This window comes from Ambystoma mexicanum, chromosome 2q (genome assembly GCF_040938575.1).
Source record: "Ambystoma mexicanum isolate Mex_15411 chromosome 2q, UKY_AmexF1_1, whole genome shotgun sequence".
Taxonomy (NCBI): domain Eukaryota; kingdom Metazoa; phylum Chordata; class Amphibia; order Caudata; family Ambystomatidae; genus Ambystoma; species Ambystoma mexicanum.
Window position 1 is genome coordinate 108,080,967 of NC_090924.1, and position 25,636 is coordinate 108,106,602.

The window sequence follows — 25,636 nt, forward strand, 5'->3', positions numbered from 1 at the left end:
AGTTATTTTCGTAAACCAAATTTTAATGAACACTCTGTTCGGTCAACAACATGGAGTGTATAATCTTAAAATTAAATAACTCGAGGGTTGGTTGTAATGTTCAGATATTGAACAAGTGGAGTTTCCCTTAGTTTTAAAAAAAAAAGAAAAAAAGACCGTAACTGAGGGATTTGCTAACCAATTGAAGAACTTGAGACCCATTGCTTGGCAAAGCAGATCAGTCTTTAAAAATATTCTCTATGCCCAACAGGTTAGTAAATTGTACAATCGCAGTAAATTGGCATAGCATAGATGTATGAGAATTAAAAACAGCAAAACATTAGGATGTATGAGAAGTAAAACAATCACTTGATTTCATGTTTCACTTTGTCTGGACTGTGTAAACATTTCAAAATCTTCAGGCAATGAAGTGAAAACGATATGCCCACTTGCCCCTGAAACTACTGCCACGAGGCCATTGCTGATCGCCATTATTCATCGGATTTAGGAGGAACTTCAGATGTCATTTAAAATAAATATATATATATTTGGGTTCATAGTTCAATTTCTGAACTTTTACCCAACTTTATTTTTATACATAAGAAGCAAAAAAGGAGACATATGTTCACAGCCAACAACAATAAACACATAAAAGTGCAATTCAAGATATTACAATTCATCAAGGTACAGTAAAAAGGGACAATCCCGTAGTTTCTCGACTCTAGCCCTGTAAAACATATAAAATAAAAAATTCAAAACAAGATTTAAATGGATAATATAATTCACTACCGCAATTGTAAAAGATGTACAACGTCCACTATACAAGATTACAATCCAACCTTCTCTCGTTAACAATAAATATTTTGATTTTTTTTTTAAATCATCAAAAAAACAGGCCCTCTAATCTATCAAAGCAGTACAATCGATCAAGAGATGTCTCAGGGTTTCTGTTGCATTGTGGCACAATGTACAGTTAAGATCAAATAGCAAGTTCTTTGATCTTGATCCCAGAAGATCTCTAGTTGGCAGGTTAAATTTAACTCATACAAATATATTTCTGAATTTAAAACTTGGTAATGTACTCAAATTATAGGGAACAACATTAAAAGTTTTGGCTCGAATTGAAAGTTCTCAGCGATTTTATATTTAGAACAAGCCTTGTCTGGGCTAGTCAACAGCAGCTCTAATGAAATGTCTGCATCAATCATCGTCTGAGAGCATTCTATCTTCCAAAGTTCAATCAGTGTCTGTGGCGTTGTCCATAACATTTTATTATCTACTAAAACTGGACACAGAATCTGACAAGCAACATTTCGTTAAGAAAAAGATAAACGTTTCCAACCTATAATTGCAGTCAATGAAAGTAGACCCAACTAATACTAATTACAAGGAGTACTGTGGGTAGAGCCAAAATAAACTTTCTAAGTATTGCCAATTAATTGCTTTATAGTTGAAGGTTTCTGCTCCATAAGTAATGATAGGAACTAGAAAAAAGGTTTCCAGAGTAGAAGGTCAAGACCAGGGCACACACATGGCAAAACTTGCCTATGGAATTCAACTGAGAGTAAAGCCAGTTTAACAAAGTGCAATGATTTAATTTTGGGCTGATTACGCAAAAAACAATACTATGGTCATCAATTTAGACAGTATACAATTTACCAATCAATATTATTGATAGACATAATGGTTAACAAAACTTGATTTAATGGGTATTCTTTGTGAATATGCACAATAATAATAAATATACAATGACAATCACAGTAGATTCCTTAAGACATATCACTATCAAGAAGATTATTTCTTTTGGACAAGTTAGTTTGTCCTAATGTGTCTTCTTGTGTGCGCATTTTGGGCAGACTCGCCATTCATCAGGTAGGGGATACCTGATTTTCTCAACTAGAAATGAAGATAGTAATAATGTGTAAGTGAAAATATAAATCAATAGAATACTTGACAAACTGTAGAGTTAAAACTAACCTGCAGTTTCACGGAAAAGCATCAAAATACGAGAGCTTCAGTGTCACAACTGGTGGGCAGGGGTGGCTGTTAAATTGGATGAATTGCATGGCCATAGCATTTGAAAACTGGTTGCGGTGAGTGGTATAGCATCGGCTCAGTCGCTATAGTGTAGCACTGGGTCCCACGTCTAGACCACTAGTTTCTGGAGGTAAATGTGGTGGCTGATAGTACGAACAGGTACATGAGCATAGCACTAACCTTGTGCATCAGGAAGCTTAAATCACATGTCTGGACGTTTTTTCTGAATGATGTCGTCATCGATAGTCACTGTAAAAAAATGGATATTAGTGCCTTTTAGCTGATTGAGTTAAAAAGATAGTTCTCTGGCAGGAGATACTAGATAGTGAATGAGTATTTGAACTAATACGGAGTGCAGCGTATTACTTAAGTAGAGGCAGCATAGTGCTGCGCGTTATGATGTTGGAAACTAGACAATGAGTCCGGATAGTGATGTTACATGTGGCAAAAGGTGACTCTGGGAGGTACATATAACAAGGCAAGTACGCCTTTGATTTATAGTTTCACTTAGACATTATTATTATCTTCATTTCTAGTTGAGAAAAACAGACATCTCCTACCTGATGAAGGGCAAGTCCGCCCAAAACGTGTTGTACCGCACACAAGACGACACATTAGGACACACCAACTTGTCCCAAAGAAATCTTCTTGATAGGGATACCCGTCTTATTAAGGAATCTACCTTGATTGTCATTGTATATTTATTATCATTACGCATATTCAAAGAATACCCATCAAGTCATGATCTACATGTTTTTTAGGTTTTGTTAACCATTATGTCCATGGTAAATTGTATACTGTCTAAATTGATGACCATATTATTGTTATCAACTCACAATTAAATCAATGTACTTTGTCAAATTGGCTTTACTCTCAGTTGAATTCCATAGGTAAATTTTGCCATACGTGTGACCTGGTCTTGTGCTTCTACTTTGGTGTACCCTTTTTTCTGATCGTGGCTTGAGCTGCGGCAGTAGTAATTTAACTTCTCCATGCAGAGAGAATCACCTCTTCAGTTATAGCAAATACTTAAATAGCGATAATCTTGAACAACTTCTATTGGTTTACAACACAGCACCCACTTTGAATCTTTTAGATTTCCTCTCTTATTAGCTCTTATTCTCATTACATTTGATTTGGTAATATTAATAGTCAAGCTATTTTCCAGTACATATAGCAAAAGAGCGTACAACTAACGAAGACCAATGGCTTTTTCGATTTATTAACACCAAGTCACTGCGTAGAACAGCCACTGAACCATACCAGAGACCACCCTAGGAGGATAAGCCTGTGCCTGCACCAAGTGCTCCATTTAATCAAAGATTAAAAAGAGCGGTGCCAGAGGGCATCCTTGCTTATGCACTCTAAAAGGTGGAAATGGCGAGGATAAATCACCTTGTTGTTTGAAAGCGAACCACTGTCGTACAATCGTATAAAGTGCAGTTCTTTCGGGCAAGCCCAATTTTTTATTTTGTTGCACAAGTCTCTCCAGGGGACACTGTCATATGCAAATTTAAAATCAACAGAAACCATATATAAAACGAGTTTTGGTATTAAAATGCCTTTCTTTAAAAAGGAACAACAAAAAAACAGTTTAGCGAAGTCCATACCCACTTCACAAAACCCAATTATGATTGCTTAAAATCATAAACCTTTAAAGCTAAAATCCGTTCAATTTCCCTAGCAGCAATGTCGCAAACATTTTCCAGAGGGTTCGGGGGGTGCTACTAATGCGAATCGTCGATAATTTTCTGGTAGCGACAGATCACCTTTTTTTAAAATTTGAATGATTGCTGTAGTCTATGAAATTGGAATGTTCCCAGCAATTAAAATTTGATACAAAATGAAATGTTAAACTATTAGCCCCAAATTCAGGGCAATTTATTTTTTACATGGCATTGGACAGACCGTCTAGCCCGGGAACTCTGGAAGAACTATAATCGATGTATTAATGCTACAATATCACCTGAATCAATCACGACCATACTACAGAAGGGACCATAGCTAAAGAATATTTTGCAAACAAGTCATCCCAATACAGCTGGGAGGAATAAGCAATCCACACGAGTTAGGAACAGGATTAATTTGGAGGGCAAATTGAGGTGAATCCCAGCGCTTACACAATCTCCAAATTTGAGCTGCGTTTCTAGTAGCAATAGCTTTTAGCATGTCCTCAGCATCCTGTTGCAACTGTATGGCTTCCTGGCTTCTTAGCCAGTGCCTAAATCTTTGTTTGATCTGTTTCAGTTGGATATGATACAACACCATATCCCTTTTAGAGAGGTTCTTAATTTCCCTTCTCCTTTAGATTATCATAAGCATGTTTGTGGGTGGGTATATTCTACTCTACTCATCTGAGAGGGGCCAGAAGAAAATACATTGTTTCCACGTACATGTCTTCAGGCTATATTCCAGAGCACAAAGCTTTATTAAATAATGAAACTAGAGTGGAATAAAATGCATCTAATTTCAACAGATTCCATATTACCCATGGTTCTTCCTGAAGAGACCTGAGGTTTAGGTAAAAAGTGATCTCTTATTGGCATTTCCCTTAAAAAATGCCAAGTTATAGTCATATCGCATGATCACTAAAAGAGGTAAAAGAGCTGGACATATCTAAAAAATTAGATAAGCTGTTTGGAGATGCAAATATACAATTGTTTATGGCCAACTGAGCATTTCTCCTCAGGTCGGTTGGGCTGGAGAATCCCCCTTTGTTGCCCATTAAGCAACATTAGGTCTCTGGAATCCATCAGAAATAACAAATGATCTCAAGGTCTAGAGTCTGAGCAAGACATTTGATGGGAAGGGAAATCGTTATCTAAAATTGAGCATGTCACATTAAAATCACCCACCACAATAACGGATTGATACAATGGATTCTTCCAAAAGACAGTTATCTATAACATCTCCCAATTGCTTTAAAATACATTTGAAGTGAAAACTAAGGGATTCCAATAAACATTACATAAAGCTATGGTGAATTTTGTTTTGAGTTGAATTACTTGACGAGAGCAGTTTCGTCAGTTGAATAGAACGGTCACAATGTGTACATTATTCAAGTATTATATCTGTAGAATTTCTCACTGCAGTCAGGAGGCCTGATGAGGGCCTACCCGTACACCCTTTTATTGCTGGGGTCAAAGTTACCGTAAAACTGTCTAAAATGTGGGGTAGGGGGTCGTAAACCAGGTCTCCTGAAGTAACAAAATATCATGCCCCACTGAAATCTTGCAATCCGGTTGCAAAAGATGGCAAAAACTTCTAGTATTCCAGGAGATCAATATAATAGGTGTAATTAATTAATATAGAACGTTGCTAGTTCCAGCATTCCTACCAGCAAGAATTCCCGGTAACCAAGCCCAAGCATTTGGATCAGTCTGATGGGAAGGGCGCATTAGACATTACGATACCGGATGTGTGGTTGAGGGAGTAGCCAGCCTGGTAATCTGCAGTGGGGCATAATAATGAGTTTCAATTGGAGCCATTGTCTGCAATTGACTAGCTGCTAAAAATGCCTGCAGGAAGACAATTCTTAATTCATAACCCATAGGCAAGAATAAGTCTTCAGCTTCCAACATACAAAATATATCAACCTTAAGCCTATACGTAAAAACACTATATAACATCTCTTCTCACAGACAAATTCTACCTGCTCAATATCGGAAGATCTAATATTTTGCAGCGATGGAAGAGCACCAATCATTTCAGAAACCATCGATCGATTCAGAATTAAACGATCTTTTGAGATAGGAAATCTTTCCAGCAGCAAACATTCAGAGCCTTGATTGATGTCAATGTCAGGTTGCTTTAATAAGGAGCCTTCACCAGTTTTAGATTTTGCCAACAGATCCAGGCCTATTCTTTTCTGTTCTAATGTAAAAAAAACATTCTTCTTGTAAGGGGGCGTGATTCACCATCGTCAGGAAAGACGTTACCGGAGTTGGCACTGGTATTGTAAAAACTTGAGAAGCAGCAATATAGTTAATGGCAATAGGAATTGCCTGTGCTGTAGGTACAATTGAAGTGACTGACACCTCCAGACAGTGGTTGAAGTGTAAGAAAAGAAGTAGTGGAACTATGGTCCCTGCTGGCCTGCCCCCGCTCCCAACAAACCCAATTGCCAAACCCCCTCCCACGCTCAATACAAACACCAAAACCAATGTGTCTGCTGTTTAAGGGAATGTTCAGTGCAAAGCACTGAAGCGCAAGTTTCAACTTCTTTCTACACTTATTTTTAAAACAAAACCATTCCGGAATGGTTTCTTTTTAAAATAAAAGTATAGGAATGGTCAAATTTAATTTTAAAAAGTAGAGGAGCACCGCTCCCAACCACTTCGACCACTGCCTCCAGAGGGTATTGTGAAAGACCCATTAGTGCAGCTCTGTCTATAACTTGAGAGGTAGTGCTGCTAATACTTGACGTTCAATAGAAAAATGCTGCTTTTTACGAGAAAGTTTAGAGGGGATTACAATTGGGGTAGTTGGGGCACGGAGAAACTTTCCGGAACCCGTAGCAGTTGATTTGGATATATGTGAAAAAACTGCAATCTTCGTTGATACGAAAATGTTGAAAGGCAAGGATGTCATTTAGGGGTTGCACCTTGCTACCCCTAAACAAATATATATTTTTTTTAATTTATTTTAATTTCAGGATCCTGGGCTGTGGCCAGCAGCATGTGGCTCTTTGTTTCTGGAGAAGCAGGTTTTCTGAAAGCTCTAGCCAGTAAGATAGCTCAGTGGGTTGAGCGCACGCTGCTGCAATGTGTGTGTGATCTGCAGGTTTGACTCCCGGCAAGGTCAACTCAGTCTTTCATTCTGCTGAGGTTGATAAATGAGTACCAACACAGGTTGGGTGATATTGTATGTACATTTGTTGTATATGAAGCGCTTCAGCATTATATAATAACACATCATTATCGTTTGGCCTTGAACGTCTGCTTGCATTAACAGTAATTTGGTAATATGGGTCTATACACGCTGATATTAATGATACATATGGTGATCCATTCTTGTATGAAATGTATATCACTTTACAGTGATATCATAATCATTTTTCGAAGTGTACTTAGAAACAATGCTATGTGATGCCACTTCCTGTTTTGTCAAGGAGTGTAAGGTCGTGTACCATCGCTTCCCATGATGTCACTTTGGGGTGGGGTCAAATTACATCACTTCCTGTGATGTCATCAGATGTCAAGGGTCATGCGGTGTCACTTCTGCTACCCCTGGCATTTTGGTGAAATGACATCCCTGTAGAAAGGGCTAAAGCATTTAAGGCTCATATTACAAAAAGGTATACAAACAATGTAACGGTAGTAAAAATTATTAATTCAAAAGTAATTCATATAGAAAAAAGGGTACTTGCAGAAAATGTAGGGCTTGTGAATGAACACTTTCTCGGTGAAATATCAAGGGTGAAATCGCGCAAGAAAAGCATCGTAGCATCAAAAGAAAAAATGGATTGTGGCGAGGTGGAAACGACATGAAAGAAATGCAAGTGCCCTGGAAAGAGGTAAAATAGCAAGGAAGGCAAGAGCAGTAAATAAAAAAGTAAAGGTTGCAGCTTAATCAAGAATGAAAGCAGAACGTTAAAAATAAAAGTGAGTGGAAAGTGTGAATAAACGCTCAGACTCGGGAGCGCGAGATGTAACGTGAAGGAAAGAGGAGTTTAAAAGCGAATAGACAAACAGTAAACTGATGAATGGGATGGGCAGGAACGATAAAAATGAAAGTGAGTGGCGGACACGAAGGCAATCGCAACACGGAGCATGAAAGGAAAACGTTTAGAAGCGGAGGCACCAAAAGGGTATAATGAAGAAGGCACTGGGGGGGGTCAATAAAAATGTAAGTGAGGGGCAATTGGGATTAAATGGTAATGTAGGAAGCAAACGCGACATGGAGCACGAAGGGCAAGTACGTTTAAAAGCACAACATAGTTCACATTATGGTATCATTATTTGACATTTTCAAATATAAACGTAATCTTAGTATAGCCAAAATTCTACCATACAACCATTTATTTTTAAATATTCGACCAAAACGGTTGATTTGCTTGGATTTTACGGGCCCGTTGCCAAGCTGGCCTTTTTAATGAAAAATGGGTAGGCGGTCTTCCACCTCCGCTAGGGCCGCAGGACACTACACTACTGAGGGGGGAAAGGGGGGGATCTTCTGGAGTTGACTGCTGAGACAGGTGTTGACAGAAAACTTCCAAATCTGCCCCCTCATCCACGATCATACTTCCAGCATTAGATATATCGGCAGCTGTATTTAATGTCTCTGATGGTATCAATACCATACTCAGATCTCTGGTTTTAACCTCTTACAGGACCACATGTTATTTAAAAAAAGAGGCTGTATATAGCCTTCAATAAAAGAGAACTTTGAAGTGAGATTTGCCGAAACAGTCAATTGGTCATTCAGCTTAGTGTTGCTTGACTCAGAGCTTCACCAATGTAATCAAAGCAAAGTTCAATGGTGGGATGGAAGTTTAAGAAATGTTATACGTGTCCAACAATGGTCTTGAGGGAGGCAATGGTGCCCTGAATGGATGACCAAACAAAGCGGAGAAAGAGCCATCCAAACTAGATTAAGTGTCTGTATAGAAATCCGGGGAGTGAGATAAATTGGATCCAGCTGCTGATGGCATATTGAACATCACACCGCACTGTCCTTCACTGCCCTGATCACTGACTGCTTACCTTTCTTTCAGCCTGCCGCCGGCTCTGAGTGGCGAAGTTGGTCTGCTTACCAAGCGGGATAACAGACCAATAGTACAACGGTACCTCACAGATGTGCTGTGATAACTGTGAAAGCCCCCCCACTTCTCCTCCTCCTCTGGCAGCAACACAGGGTGTTGTGGAGGATGGAGGATAGAGGGATACAGTAAAGGCAATCTTGGCGTCTTTCAGCGATTCTCAACATATCTGTGATCATCAAGCCACACCGCACTCCTGCGGTGGCTTCCAACAATCAGGTTTCAAACAACAGCATATAAAGCACTGATGACCCACTTCTGTCAAATGTGGACCTTGAACTGTGTGAGATAATGGCAAGAGGTAGCTTCATGATTTTGAAAAAACAAGCATATGTCAGTCAGTCAAAATGCTTTATCGTCAATTTTGCCATTAGCATACAAACATTTTAAAACATCACTGCACAAATTTCACACCTTGAATCCAGGACAAAAATAGAGTTCAAATCTGCATAAACGCACCATAAAATCCAATTAATTCCATAATACATAAGAATTAGTTAAGGAACAGACAAAAGTTTCCTACAGAGCTAAGCACGATAAATACATTTGGCAACAAAATAAATATGATTTAAGATTTCAGTCGATCGACAAAGCAACTGCATCCACAATATTTTAACATGTTTTTCCTAAATAATGGGATCAATACATTCCTCTTAATTCATTATAACATTCACAGAAGAGCAAGAAATGCACTTGGGGGCCATACCACTGGCCGGGCACATTTCAGAGTTTCCATCCCTCCAGGCGCGAGTAAAAGTCGCGACCTGGAGGGTGAAAACCCTGAATTTAATAAATAAGGTACGCGCATAGGCTGGGGTTATTAGATCTAGATAGATCTCACAATCCAAAATGGGTTTTGAGGAGATAGTCCAGCCCCAATTTCAATCTCAAGCACAAGTTTAGGAGACATTCCTGATTCTCCCATTTAGCAAGCCGCTTGACATCTCTTTTTGCATTGAGCGACATTCTCTGTGGATTCTTCCAAAGTTCATCTAGATCCACCGAGCCTAGTTGTGGTTTTATGTGGGTAGGCCATTGTAGAGAGCGACCTCCCGGAATGGTCAAAGTCAGAAAGAGCCTGTTGGTACTTTCCCAACTCGGTTGAGCCCCAAAGTCGCACCCAGTAGAAGACCGGTTTCCAGTCCGATTGGTGGTCTATGGGTTCAAGTCCACACTCCCATCAATATTGGTACACATGGTGAACTACATGGTAGCCTAAACATTTTTTTATGAATTTGTTCTCAATTACGCCCAGAGTTTAACCATTAAATTGACCCCATATTTCAGCTCCATGCAAAACTGCTGCTGTAACCTGAATCGTGTAGATGTCAACAGCAGGTAAAACCGCTTGCTCACCATGAGATACAAAAAGAGGCCACCACTATTCTTCTCTAGGAATGACTGCGACCTACTAGACTGACCTGCCCATGACCCGGTGGAGAACCATACCCCCAGATAGTCATGGTACGGGACCCAATCCAAAGCAGTCCTCTCTACTTCCATTCTCAGGGTCCTGGCCCTAGACCTTTTTGGCCTAAACACCATCAACTTGGTCTTATTTCTATTGAGGGTTGGTCCTAGTTGCAAGCAATTACAAATTAAACACTCCAGACCCTGCTTGATCCCCATAGGTGACGTAGATAACAGAACTGAATAGTCTGCGGAAAATAGGGCCGGCTAACCATCCGCACCAGGTTTTGGTGAGTCCAAGTTCCCCCTCTCGCATTCCGCCATCATACTTTAGATAATCTCATGTATATATACATAACAGCCACGCTGCACGCCTTTGTCTACAGGGAACTGATCAGTGCTCTCTCCAGACGGCCCCATCTCACAGTTGCTGTGTTATTACAATAAAGCTGGGCAATAATAGATACCAGCTGACAAGACCCCCCCCCTATTCAACAGAACCTGCCACAAGGTTGCCCTAGGTAAACTGTCAAAAGCAGTTTGAAGATCTATAAAATACTGCATAAAAGCACATTCTTTTCAATACAGTATACTTCTGCAGAATCATGGACATGTGGAAGCACTGATCTACTGTGCTTACCCCTGTGGAACCCAGCTTGAAGATGCTGACAGTGAGGGGTCTTATTTCACCAATCCTGCAGTTGTTGTAGTATCACCGTAGCAAACAATTTCCCCAATGCATCGAGTAGGAGGATCAGTTTGTAATTGCTCGGTTTTTCTTTCCTGCCCTCTTTATATATGGGTACGATCGCCGCACAACACCATGAATTGGAGACCTCGTTAAGGCAGACCACAGCTTGAAACAACCTTGTTAATACAGGCACTTATACATCAGGCTCGCCTTTCCAAAGGTCAACAGGGATTTTGTCAGGGTCTGGTGCCTTGTGGCTTTTTGTACTTAGCAATGCCTTATTCCCAGCCGTCAGGGTAATATTAATGTCTTGCTCACTGTAGTTATTATGTCCAATCCATTTCCACTGGGCTCTAAGAGAATGTTCAAGATCATCCTCTTCCTGATAAAGGCAGCAAAAGTGGAGGAACCATTCCTCTGCTATAATCATACAGTAGTGGGTGTTATCTTTTGTGTCTGTCCGGTCCACAACTATGGACCAGAAAGCCTTAGTATCTTTGTTTATGGCTGTTTCTCCAAGTTCATGCCACTTCAATTTAAGGAAATCCAATGTTCTCCTCTTCACCAAGTTCTTGCAATTACTCCTCTTCAGTTGGAGCGTTTCCTTATCCACCTTCTTTTCTAAGGTATGACACAAGATCCTCCTTTGCCAGCTTACATGAAGAATCAAACCATGCACCCATTCGCAGGTTTCTCCACTTTTGCGAGGTCACTGCACTAGTAAAACAAGGGCTGAGCTCCAAAGTCAGACGGTCATACTCGACCATAATTTCACAATCCCCACGATTGTGTTCACAAAAATTCTCAATATGAAAGAAAGTCGAGAGATATATCACATGCTCGAGACCCGCCGTCATAATATTGTCCCATTTGACAGCACGACAGCCGTTCCCACTTATTTGGATTGGTACGGACGGAATGATAGTTCCTTGATTCTTACCGGACCATCTTACTCTTAACTGGAGAGGATTGCGGAACTATCCATGCGATCCACTATGGGAAATTCTTCCACTGCCTCCCAGTCACCCATCTCCACCCGGATATAGTCTATCGTAGAGGACTGTTCAGGTCCAAAAAACGTATTTCTTCCCGGCCTATCCTCTACACGCCTACCATTACACGCCCTTAGGTTTAACCCATGTAAAAAACAATCTTTCTCCAGAGTGTGTTTGTGAATCCGCATTTGCCTTAACCGACCGTTTAGAAGATGCCCTTCTTTTTCTTTTCAAGGTTAGACGGCCCAATCAGTCCAATTCCTCTTACTGAGAAAGTAATAGAGTAACAGATCTCAAATATGTTCTACAGCCATTAGACTTTTTAGAAAATGTTTTGATTCTTCGATTCTTGCTGTACATTCTAAGCATCCTTTATTTATTTATCATAACGTTTTATTATTTAAAAATTATAACAATACAGGGAAACATATGCCATTGCTTGGGTGGATATCACTGAAGGATTGCCAAAAGTGAAGAAAATAAATGAATAAACATAACATAGCGTTAGAAGGAAGACAATTGGGTTCACATAAGAAATTAAACGAACTATAAAATAAAAGCAAATAATACCTCTCAGTCCTCTGCGTCCCTTACCTTCTGAAATTCTGAGGTGGCAACCCTGTGCAGTGTAAACCCTTCTCTCCAAGGACATACACACTTCTACTCCGGCGATCCAACGACTAAGACTTAGACAGTCCGCAGAGCCCCATAGAGCTGCAATGAGTCTCTTCAACAGCCCAATCGTTACAGACAAAAACACTTTCATATTTAGTGAACCCGATCTCCCCCCACATTCCGAGCAGCACCAGTTTTGGATCCCTAGGGACCTCAGAACCAATGACCGCAGTTAACCTATCTAAGCTCATATTCCCATAACTTATGGAGTGCCACCCAATCTCCCGCACCATAAACAGCATTATCGGTCTTGCTCAATTTAGTCAGTGCTGTTTGGGAAGAACAGGCCCAGTGTAGTATCTTACATTGTAGAATACAGAGTCTAGCTGATATCCTATCTCCCGAGTAAACATTAGCATTTTCACCCATTCCTAAGGATCTAGTGAACAAAATGTCCTTTTCCCATCTTTCCCATAACTGGGAAAGTTCCTTAGTCCTGAACGTCATAAGTACTTTATATAGAATGGACGTTACCTTGGTAACAATGAAATCGGCAAACTTTTTGGAACTCACCCAGAGCCAAAAACTGGGATCCCTTGGCGTGGGCTAGTTGCATGTACCTTTATCGCTCACCACCTGACAATCCGTACGTGTCCTGCAGTGCCTCAAAGGAGAGGAGTGTTCCCTCTTGCACCACATTGCTAGAGTGAGTATCCCAGCCTCTAAAGCGTCCCATTTTAAGTAGTTCAGGCTGGTGTGCGTTATTCCAGAGGATTGATCCAGGTTAGACCTGTCCCACTAACCAATACTTTTATGTGCTTCGGACCATACCCGAGTATGTGTTGTGTCATTTGAGGGTGGGTCGTGTTCACCTGCCTGCCAACAGAGCACTTGTGCAGGTGTTTGCCCTCTCATCCAGCCCCATTCTATTTTGATATGGGGTATCCTGGGGCCTCCATGCAGCCAATCATTCATCACTCCCAGTTGTGCGGCCAATATCCTTGAAGGTTGGGCAGACCTATCCCCCCCCTCTCCGTCCCTCCATCCCTCCCTCCCTCCCTCCCTCCCTCCCTCACTGAGCATTGCAGAGTTCTCAGGGCAATGCGTTGTTGTTCCCCTCATTCCCCTCCCCAGAACAGCATCAATCCTGGCGAAAACCACATAGGAAACTGGGAGTGGGGCATTTTGTAGAACAAAGAAATGTGGGGAGGGTCAACATCTTGGAGAGCAACTTTACACAGTAAAGACAATGGGAGAGATTGCCAATGCACCACATCTTGAACAAATTTGTCTATAATTGGATGACAGATTAGCAGAAAACAATTCTGAAGAGCAAAGACCCACTTGAATGCCCAAGTACACAAAACCAGTTGGAGATTGGATAAGGGTAGCACTGTGGGATTGCCTGGTCTCCTCCATGAAGATGGGGAGTGAGGGGGATCGATTTCTGCCAGTTTATTTTAAGCCCACTTAACCCTTGATAATAGTTCAGTATTCGAGTCACTGTGCAGCAGGAATCTGTGGGATTACACACGTAGATCAAGAGTTCATCTGTGTATAGCAAAACCCAGTCTTACATTCCCCAGGGCCATTTGAATCCCAGCCAGCCCGGTCCATTCTAAGTAGGATAACAAGTGGTTCCATGGCCAATGTGAACAATAAGGGGGAGAGGAGACAACCTTGCCTAGTCCCCCGTCCCAGGAGAATGGTCCTTGAGAATACCTCATTGACCGACTTCTGCCACAGTAAATTATAGAGCAGGCAGATCCAACTCCAAAAATTCCAGGAGGGGAGCTGGAAGCTATTTAGTTCCTGCTTGTAGCCAAGAGAATGGCTAGCTTGAAGCCAATGGCTACCAGGAGCTAGTCTTGGATCACTGTGCAAAATTATGCCGAACAAACCCACCAATGTGAATTTAACTCTGTGCCTGGGACAATCTGTAAACAAACATTAGGACACATCTATTTGACATTTAAAGCAGCAGGGTCCATAAATAATGAACCAAATGATAAGTTGGCATCTTATGTAGAAGCTAGATTTGCAGAATGCTATGTACTCGCTCCTTCTTCCCCGGTGGTAGCTCCTGGTCACAGGTTCATTCTGGATACCCTGGAGCTGCTTTTTTGTTTATCCAATCTTCATTTCAATCCCTGCGACAGAGTGAAAGGCCTTCTCAAAATACACAGAGAGAAGCGCAAGTGGATCTGGTATCATGGAAGCTTTACTTGTGACAAAATGCCCCCTACATAGATTCATGCGTGTGGCTCTGGTAGGCATGAACCCGTATTGATCTTGGTGAATTAATGAACTGATTACCTCAAGTAGATGATTGGCAAGAACTCTTGTAAAGATCTTGGCGTCAGTTTATGGGTGAAATCGGCCTGAAGAGGCACAATGTTTTAGTGGCTTACCCAGTTTGGGGAGAACTACGATACATGCTTATCTAAGGTATTGGGGTCCGGGAGGTTGGGTGGGTACCCGTCTAGCCTGTATTGTATGAATAGGCAATCAAGGGTCCCGATAACTATATCCCCAAGTCTCTTCCATACCTCTATTGGGAAACCATTTGGTCCAGTGTTTGCCCAGTCTGAAGCGGAGAGACCGCTGTAACCATTTCTTCCACAGGAATATCAGTTTACAGATCCTGTTTCTGTTCTGTGAGACACGGAGGGGTCACTGATTCAATACCATCTAGCCCCTTCTTGAAGGACAGCTCTTGTGGGGTGTGCTACAATACTTCATAATATGCGGAGAATGCAGCGGCGATATCAGGGTCTTCATCAAAACATCTGCATTAACATCATGCAGCGATTTCACGTGTCCATGCCCCCGTCCCTCTTTTACAACTGCGCTAATTTCATGAATCTGGCTCAGTTTTATGAAATGTGCCTGCTTAGTAGTGTCTAAGGCTACATTCCGTAACCGTTCCTGAGCTGTCAGCAATGCCTCCTTTGAATAAACAGTTACACAAAAAAAAAAAAAACACACACAATGCCTCCTTTGAAGTAGGGGACCCAGAGACAAGAAAATAAATAAATAAAATGTGAAATAGATTCCATTTCTGCCTTCCGAACAGCTAATGCATGTTGTTTCCATTGTGCTGACACCAGCTAGAGCGCCTCCCCCCTAAGTACCGCTTTGTACCCCCCTCCCAAAAGATAACTGGACTGTCCACTGACCCTTTATTAATGGCAAAGTATTCCGTTGTTGCGTGAGGCAGCCCCTCAGTAAATTCAGGGAAGCCCAAGTAGTATGGGTTCAAAAGCCACATCACTGCAGGTTTTGTTTGCCGACTTTCGAGCTCAATGAGAAGTGGAGAGTGATCCGAGATCCCTCTTGCCAAGAATGTTGCAGATATAAGCATGTGACTGGCATTGTAAGGGATGAAAAAATAATCAATTCTTGTCATGGAAGCATGTGCCCCAAAAAAGAACCAAAACCCTTGCTCGAAAGCGTGCAATATTCACCATGTGTCCAGCAAACCCATAGCTGTGGAGAAGGAGCGCAATTTAGTGGGCAAACCTGGGTTCCCACCACCAATGTGAGTTCGATCTAGACCCCGATCCATGACATTATTGAAGTCCCCTCCACGTGTCAGCTTCGCTATGTACTATCAACGCTTGGATGTAGTTCAGTAGTTCAAGCTGAAGAGGCGGAGTGCATGAATAGCTACAATACCCCAAATGTCCCCCCACAATTCTCCCCCTCACTAAGAAAAATCTCCCACGAGGATCTGGTCATACCTCATTGAGTGTGACTGGGATCCTCTTGTGTAGAAGTATCAGAGTGCCCTGTGCTCCTGTGGAGAATCTGGCGTGAAAGGCTGTTTTGAAATTGGTTCTCTTAAAGAACTTTTCACACGAAAAAAAGGACCAACTCGCCTAAACTACTTTCACTTGCAACACGTTTCACACTTATCTGAATATGAAGGAGGAGGTCAACTTTAGTGTCTAGGCTATAAAAAAAGAGAGACACACAAGGATAGCATGAAAGTCTATCTAACACTGCTTGCAAATTGCTAATACTAGTTTTTGCTGGTGTGCCGATTATCTAACAGCAGACAGGTAAAGAAAGGAAAAGACAAATCAATTTGTTCTTCGGCTGTGCAAGGTAATAGGAATCGACCTCTTTTCCTCATCCGTCAATCGCACTCATACAAATCTAAAATATGGGAGATAGACCATTGACTCACGTTACAATTGCCCTATTTGTGGTGTAGTTCAATTTGAATGACCTATAGACAAAATGAATAACTCCCATTACTAAAAGAGCAAATCTCAAAGCATACGATATTTACTAAAACATCCATGTGAAAGGTTTGTGAAGACCACAACGCATCTACTCTCTTGTGTAAACCCCTGTAGATCAAATAGGGCCACACCAAGAGTGGTGCAAAACTATGTTGTATGGGTAGCGACCATACCCTTGTCACTGTTTTATCTGTCTACCGGTTTCAATGGTATTTAAAATCATACCCACTTTCTTCAGGACAGTCTTTGTTAACCAACGTGGTATACTCACTACCATCGGGAGTATGATGGACAGGTACTGGGCCTCTTACCCCCACGTTTCTCAACTGCCGTATGTGAATTTAAGAACTGGTGGCCATGTAAGAAACCAAAGAAGTACAGGGTCACACTTTAGTTGCAAGACTAATTCAATTAGTAAAGGGGATATGCATCTCATCGCATTCCCAATATGCAAACTTAATTTCAAACAATACATAACCATTTACTTCATCCTCTTAATTTCAGTAATTGCCCAACTAACTCGTTTTTCTCGCAGGGCAAGGCACGCCTGCACTCTTTTTTTTGGGGACAATTCAAAACCAGGGGTATACATATACCAATAGCCCATACGTTGATATAGAGAAGGGCACTGACCTGTAAGAATTTCCAGAGGTCTCCTCATACAAACTGCAATTCCGATATAGCTGGGCCGCTTGGTCCAAGGGTGAAGCTTCACCCACTTGTTCAAGCTATCAAGAGTATGTAAAAATGGGGGTCGTGGCAGCAGGCGAGCGATGAGGACGTGAGCCCAAGAGAGCTCCAGTGTCCACCAGCAGAAATTCTGTTTCAAAATCCTGTTCCTATGGTGTGATCAGATAGAAAATAAATCACCCGGTAGAGGATTGTGCAGGGGTCCATTGCGTGAATGAAGATCACAAATACGTCTCCAGACGGAAGAATTTGAGAAGAAACAGCCTGCCTCGAGGGCGGTACAGTGCCAATCAAGAAGGCCAATGCCCGATAGCGGCTGTGGCGAGGGACAGCCGTGGTAGCAGGTGAGCTTGGAGTGGGATAGCAGCTAATGCTGCAGAGCCAGCCTCCGGACCTGCCTTTCTGCACTATAGCTAAATCTGAGATGAGGTGATGGGATCATCGTGGGAGCACTGCCAAAATACGTACCTCTTACCATGGGGCAGCGCAACACACTGTTAACAGGGGTGCAGGTGGGAGATATCCTGCAGTCTGCCCAAACGGAGAACCTAAGACTGCGGTGGGACCTCCCTGACAAGGAAGACTGCCACCGAAGCAAGGACAAGCAATTGAAGATCTGAGTGAAGTGCACAGGCTGGAAGAGGAGGCTGCGAGACCTCCAGGGAACTATTCAATAACCCTGAGACAACCCCGGATCAAACCAGCAGGACCGAACACCACTGCTACAATGCACTAACGTTGTCTCCGAGTGCCGTATAGTCCCAGCGCTGGGGCTCCCCAGTGACCGCTAACACCCTGCTCCTATTGCGTGCTGTTAACCAAGTGGCCCACTTTCGAGGGCAGGCTCATCATTGTCAAGGACAAGCTTATAAAGGCATCCACCCAAAACAGGATGGAGCAGTATGCAATTACCACAGCGACCACTCCTGTTGGGCAAACAGTGCCCAGCGACACAGTGGACACGGATGGGACCATCTCTCTGAAGGACATCATGAGTGCCATCGCCAATTCCTGCACCTCCACGGAAAAGAAAATGGATGCATCAGTGCGGACGTATCCCTCCTGCGTCACGATCTCCAGAAATGTTCCTCCTGCACAGGGGAAGCTGATGGAGGAGCGGCTGGACGAAGGAGAGGGCAGATCGCAGCAAAACACAGTCAGCATCGTGGGGCTGACGGAGAAATCAGAAGGTCCAAATATAGAACTATTCCTAGAACAATGGTTGGCAGACATGTTCGCACCTAGGACATTTTCAAACTTCTTTTCTATCGGGCAGGTGCACTGCATGCCAACAGGACGGCCCACTCCGGGCACTCCACCGCACACAGCCATCGCTAAATTGTTGAACTACAGAGATGGTGATGCACTGCTCCAAATGGCTCGGGCCAGAGGATCAATCACATACAATGGATCCCACATCGCCTTCTTTCCAGACTACTAAATATGGCTAGTTGTTCCCAGCACAAGTGAAAATATACTTCAAAAAGGTACCACAGTACACTTCACAGATCCCCGGAGGCGTGGAAATGGGTGGAACAAAATTTGGAAGGCGATTGGAAACTGGACAGAATCGGACGGAACAACAGACCCAGGCCACATCCCGACAGCCCTCCACCAGACCAACCGCCACAGGAGCATGGCCCGGACCGACCACCACCCATGAACAATGACTGAGCTGGACAGGGCCATACCCGCTGCAACTATGGAGCTGATGGCCGACAACATAACTCGATACAGATGAATCCACAAAATATTGTGAAACAAATGCATTGAACTGTCAGATTCGTGGTCATGCTGTGTGACCCGGCAGACCACCGCCCCCCGTTCGATCAGTTGCATTGCCTGATCTACCCATTTCCATCACGCTAGGCAACGCGACTTGTATGTTTTGGTTTGGCTACTGATAGGCGTCCGTTTTATCCATCATTGAAGTTTGGACTACAGATGCTTCAAGTTGCGGTGGAGTATTGGGGGGGGAATCCGGGAGAGGAGAAGAGAATGTTTTTTGTTTATGTTTCCTGCTTAGGTGTATAGCAGGGTAGGGAGGGAAGACCTCTACATTCACTTGCCCAAATAACGGCATTTGTGCAAAGGACACTGCCTACTCACTTCTAGACACTTGGAATCGCCTTTGGTACAATCCCAGTGCAGGGTAGGAACTAATAATGTCACCAGGTCTGTTAAGTTACTTACGTGGAACGTTAATGGGTTAGGATCGGGATTAAGCGACATCTGGTCATGCAATTAGTAAACAGGCATTCCCCGGATGTGGCCCTTCTCACCGAGACACACTTGCCGGGCACCGAATGCACCCTCTTCTGTAGGACAAACTAGTTGCACGGCACGCAGGGTTCTCAATGGGTTCTCGGGGAGTCTTGATCCTGTTACATAAGCATCTTCTGTTGTGCTTGTTTCAGTGGAACAGGACCCTAGAGGCAGGTCTCTAATGCTGCAGGGCAAGTTCTAGGGAGAAACCATGGGGATTATGGCCATAAATGCACCGCCGGTAGCCACAGGGGATCTCTTGCAAGATGCAGGGACCATGATCACAAAATAACGACTGGATCTGTGGATCCTCGGTGGAGATTTTAATGAGGTGTGACAATACCGCACCCACACCCGGGGATGCAACACCAACACTCCCACAAAGTTATCAAACCTTGCGTCCGCACTCCGCCTACGTGATGTGTGGAGGGAACTCCACCCACAGGACCGTAATTAATCATTCCAATCAGGGGCCCATGCTTCCTTATCAAGGATCGATTACTTTTTCCAGTTCCATGTCATTTCATCACGGGATGTTTTTTCACGGGGTTTTTTACTATGTTTTTTTTTTACAAAAAACCCATCTAATTTTTTTTCATTATTTTTGGGGGGTTTACCCCTCTAGTCCCCCCATTTTCTAAAAAATGTGATGTTTTTTTTTCGAAAGAAAATTCGCAGTAAAAAATGCTGCGAGAAACATCCCGCGATAAAAGGATTTCATACCCTTTTTCCTACCAACCTCAGATGCATACCGGCTAAACACTGCATCGCTGTTGCTTGGGGGTATTTCCGATCACTCACCCCTTGTGATAGAAATAGACACGAACAGGCCCACTCCCCCTGTCACATGGAGACTGAACAATTATTACCTTGGTTTCCCAGTACTCATGGAACACATCCAGGAGAAAACCACTGAATATTTAGAGCTCAACTTCCCCCACGGTCGATAGACCGACTATAATCTGGGATTCTTACAAAACAGTACTCTGGGGAGAACTGATCTCCTGGATAGCCACCAAAAGAAAGGGGCAGCTACAAAAAACCCTAAATGCCGAGAAAGTAACAGCAGAGTGGGAGGCGAAATATATACTGACAGGGGCTCCCGACATGCACCGGTCCCTCCTGAAAGCTAGGGAATGTCTTTGGAATATAGCATTATACAACGCAAAACATGCACACTGGGAAATGTGAGCGCACATATACGAGCATGGTGATAAAGCAGGCAAGATACTGCCCTGGTTGGAGAGAAGGGAAGAAGGACATTGGCACGTAAGAGAGATAAAAAATGCACAAGATGTGCTAGTCCAACAAGACCATGAAATAGTGGAGGCTTTTGCAGAATACTAAGCTACTTTATACAGTAGCCCAACCGCCCAGATAAATCCTTCAATACTGGACGATATCACATTTCCCAGATTATCCGAGATGCAACGTGCAAAGCTGGACGTTGACATTACTGAGTCGGAAGTCGCAGAGACCATTGCTCAACTGCAATCAGGGAAAACGCTGGGTCCTAATGGTTTCCTGGTAAAGACCTGAAAGAAGCTGGGTGGGGAGAAAATGGCGGCTCCTCTTCATAAGATGTTCCTTCACTGCGGGGACCAAGACGTCCTTCCCCCGGACTTACGTAAGGTCAGCATAGTGGTGATCACCAAACCCGGAAAACCTCCTGAGCTCTGTAGTTAATATAAGCCAATCTCATTAATTAACAGGGAGGCCAAGATCCTAGCAAAGGTCCTAGCGACCAGACTGCAGGTGAGGTTTCCCTCCTTGATCCACCCATAATCAATGCAGCGTTATGCCAAACAAATCAACACGCATGAATCTCCGGCGCCTCCACTTATCCTTGGAAAAAGCGCCGATTCTTAGCGAACCCATAGCTTTACTAAGCATTGATTTTGAAAAGGCATTTGATTCAGTGGTGTGGGAAGGTCTCTGGGAAATAATGTGCCAAATGGGATTTGGGGGAAGTCTTCTTGGGATGGGTTGGATTGTTAAACAAAGCCCCACTGGCGGAGGTTTGGGTCAACAGCTGGTCCTCTAGGGCCTTCCTAATGGGTGGTGGTACACGCCAGGGATGCCCCCTATCACCTTTACTATTTGAGATTGCCATCGAGCCTCTGGCCCTATGGCTACGTCAAGCTGCTACATGGATGGGTTTTCGATGGTACAGAAGATAAACTCTCTTTGTACGCGGACAACCTCCTGATATATCTGGGTGACCCAGCCCACTAATGCCTAGCTGTTACACAGATACTTGAAAGGTACAGCGTGTTCAGTTGACTCTGTGTCAATTGGGATTAATCGGTCCCAGTGAAAGGCAGGGAATATGTGGTCACAGTTAACTGCCCATATCGCGTGGAATACGACAGGTATTTGGGGATTCAGATCTCTACGGATCTCTCAGAATACGTTCACTGCAACCTCCACCCGGTCATAGAACGATTCTCTAATGATGTTCGACATTGGATAATACTCCCCCTAATGCTGCTGGGTAGTCGCCCTATTTAAAATGTTGACGCTGCCCTGCTTCTTATATGTTATGCAAAACGCCCCTCTTCAAATTCCTGATTCAGAGTTTCATAGAATGCATGGTCTTCTCAGGAATCAACTCTGGGGTGGGGGGGGGCAGCCAAGTATTTCAGGAATCTACTCTGGGGTGGGGGACAGCCAAATATGGCACTACAGAGGTCAGTCTGGAAGGGACCACCTCTTCGGTCATATTATTGGGCAAGTCAACCGACAGTGATCAACAATGTATTTCACGGTGACAAGGAGCTACCACATATCCAAGCCGAGATGCTTGTATTACAGTATACATTGCCACTTATGAACCTTTACCAGCCCCTCACTAAATCCTCCCCACATACGATGGCAACACACACCGCAATAGCGTGGAGAGACGCACATAAACACATTAGATGGAAAACCAGGGTGACCCCAATACAGTCCTTATTTAACAATAACAACCTTACCAAGGTGAACAAACTGCCAAACTGGCCGAGATGGGTTGAGGCTCGGATCACAAAGGTGGGGGACGTCTTTACTGAGGGAAGTATAACTCCCTTTGGAAATCTGCAGCAGAAATTTGGAATCCCTGACAAGGAACGCTACCACTACACACAGCTTGCTCTTGCAATGCGCAGGTACTTTCCCTTGCTCTCAGATATGCCACAAAGTGCCCTGGCCCCCCCGGAGCATGATGTTCTCTTAGAGCAGTCCACTCTGTACAACGCCATAACAGCCTTTGTCACACCGGAGATGACCGTCCTCAAAACAAAGTGGGAGGTGGACATGGGCATTATTGAACTGGAGGACTGGATACTAGCCCTGATGTGCCAGCGTGAAATTGCGATCTCCTCTAGGCTCCGGTTGGTGCAATTTAAGATCCTACGTAGGATATACTATCCCAGAGTTGCGCTGTACCGATGGAACCGTGCCACTGATCCAAACTGTTTGAGATGCTAGATGGGGGAGGGCACTTTTATACATATTTTATGGGAATGTCCCCAAATCCAACGCTTTTGGCAACACTGCTGCGATCAACTGGCAGTCCTGGGGAGAGAGGTACCCATTGAGCCCAAGTTACTGCTACTAGGTATTACTGACGAGGGGACTACCAACCGGTGGGAAAAATTGTTCTTGTCCATGGCGGTCAGACTGATTAAACGCAATATAGCACAGCGCTGAGGTTCATCTGAATGCCCACCCCTGGCGCAATGGATTGCTGATATGGACACATGTATGGCCGTGGAACGCCAGGTATATACAGAGCGAGGATGCCCAGGAAAGGCTGTGAAAATCTGGGGTAAATGGCAGGATGGGAATTGATACGTATATACCTGCCGGATTGTTAGCCATTGGGAGCGGCAGTGGACTATTGAAATGGTTGCAATCTGTAGTAATAGTGACATGGCATGTAAAAGGGAAGTGAAGTGAATGTTTGTATGGTTCTGTGTTGCTTAAAACAATAAAAAGATACATTAAAAACAAAAAGGTATGTAAAAAGTCATTGTCAGGGTCGTATGCGAACCCTCAAACAGGGGGCTCAACATTGTTAAGTGAAAACACTGACCTGGAAACGTGCCAGTTTTCTCATCCACTCTAGCCCTTGGCAGGCTATTTGATTCCGTAAAAACTGACTGCTTCGCCTTGGTATGATTCGTGGCACATATAGTTCTAACGGGCTGTAGGGGGGAACAAAAAAGCAGGGCGGAGGCTTTAGAACACCAAGCTTCGTTCTGGTCTGCAACGTTAAGCAACTTTACGTTGCATCAGTCCTCTGCATAGGGGCCATGTCGATCCATTGTGATAGTGAACACCTAATATATGGTTCTCACTGTGTAATGCTCGTCCCATTAGTATTTACGAGTGGCGCCTGTGCTGTAACGCCGCACACAGTCAGTCTGTATCCCTTCAACCGTCAGTCGCTCGGGACCACGGCTGGTCATGTGCTTATGGAAACTGACGTGTACGTGCATTATGTTCCGACCCGCTAAGATGGTCAAGCAAGTCACGCATCCCTGTCTTTTCTAGGTGTTAGAGCGCAATAAATTCTCAGGCACATCCCGGCACTGTGGCATTTGCATTAACTGTGTATCCGCGTCAAATGTACTTAATGAGTCCACATCCATCTTATGTACTCAACCCACGTGACAGCTTGGCTATGTACTATCAGCGCTTGGAGGTCGTTCAGTAGTTAAAGCTGAAGAGGCGGGGGGCAAGAATCGCTACCAAGTGGCCTCCCCCAAGAAAAAATACTCACTAAGACAAATCGCCCACGAGGATCTGGTCGTACCTCCGTGAGTGACTGGGATCCTCTTGTGTGGAAGTATCAATGTGCCCCATGCTCCCGTGGAGAATCTGGTGTGAAAGGCTGTTTTGTAATTGCTTCTCTTAAAGAACTTACATTCTGTTCCCGCTAGGTTGGTTTCTGTAAGGCAAGTAAAATCTGTTGAATATCTATTTAGAAATTGCAACACCAGCCTTTGTTTTATGCTAGAGCACAGCCCATTCACATTCCATGTTACTAGTGAGACCACCCCTTCCAGTGCCAGCCTCCCTGAAAACTTGTATCAGAAGTCATGTATTGAGTGAACCCACTCCCTTCCTTGCCATCGGAAGAAGAGAAACTTGTGCTGCCCTCACCCAACCCCCCCAACCCTTGAGTAGATATTTCAAGTAATGCAGGCAAACACAACAACCAGAAAAACTTTGCTGCCCCCGTACCAGTACTTCCACCCAACTTGAAGCACTGTCCCCCTAATCCTGCGTTAACCTTACACGAGAGAACCTGTCAGCCATGTTCAGGGTTACTAAGGACACAGCCAGTGTGAGACCCAAAACCCTGCCAGTGCATGCCTATTAATGGTGACCACAATTGCTGGAAATGTCTACATGGGAACAGGCTGGACCGAAGGGAAAAACAGGCCCATCTTCAACCATTTCCCACCGCCTCTTGCGTATCGTTACTGCATTCAAGCGGCTCAGAAACCTGTGAGTAATACAACACTGGGGATGATCGCGTTCCAGTCTTGGCTTTACACTTAGAGATATAGGCACTGTCACCAACAGGATCTGCATTTCCATCCAGTCCCACGCCTCTTTAGAATTATTAAAGAGTTGGACAGCTCCCCCATGTACACCTTAAGCTGTGCAAGGAAGCAGAGGGTGTATTGGGTGCCTTTAGATATTTTATAGTGTCAAAAGATAGGCAGACTTGTTGCCCTTCCCTGGTGTAATCCAGAAAAAAAAATATCCTGATGCCATTGTAAGTGAACAGACCCATGCCCCTCACCATTTGCAGCAGAGGGTCCCAATCTCTGTAATTTAGAAGACGCAGAATGATCGTGCAAGGAGGCGCTGCAGGGACGAGTCGACCCATTGAAACCCGGTGAACTCTCTATGGAAAAATAATTGTAAAGTTTCTTCAGTGCCAGCGGGT

At 43.6% G+C, this 25,636-nt stretch overlaps 1 protein-coding gene across 3 annotated transcripts in view; it reads right to left on the reverse strand.

The window, feature by feature from the left end:
- LOC138569199 (histone-lysine N-methyltransferase 2D-like) overlaps positions 1-25,636 on the reverse strand; it is a 538,746-nt gene that overhangs the window by 452,268 nt on the left and 60,842 nt on the right. The window contains exon 2 of one of the 3 annotated variants that reach the window (XM_069646962.1): positions 2,197-2,265. The exons of the other annotated variants lie outside the window; for them this stretch is intronic. The gene's annotated coding sequence lies outside the window, so the exon portion shown is untranslated. The remainder of the gene's footprint in view (positions 1-2,196; positions 2,266-25,636) is intronic. 3 annotated transcript variants of the gene reach the window in all.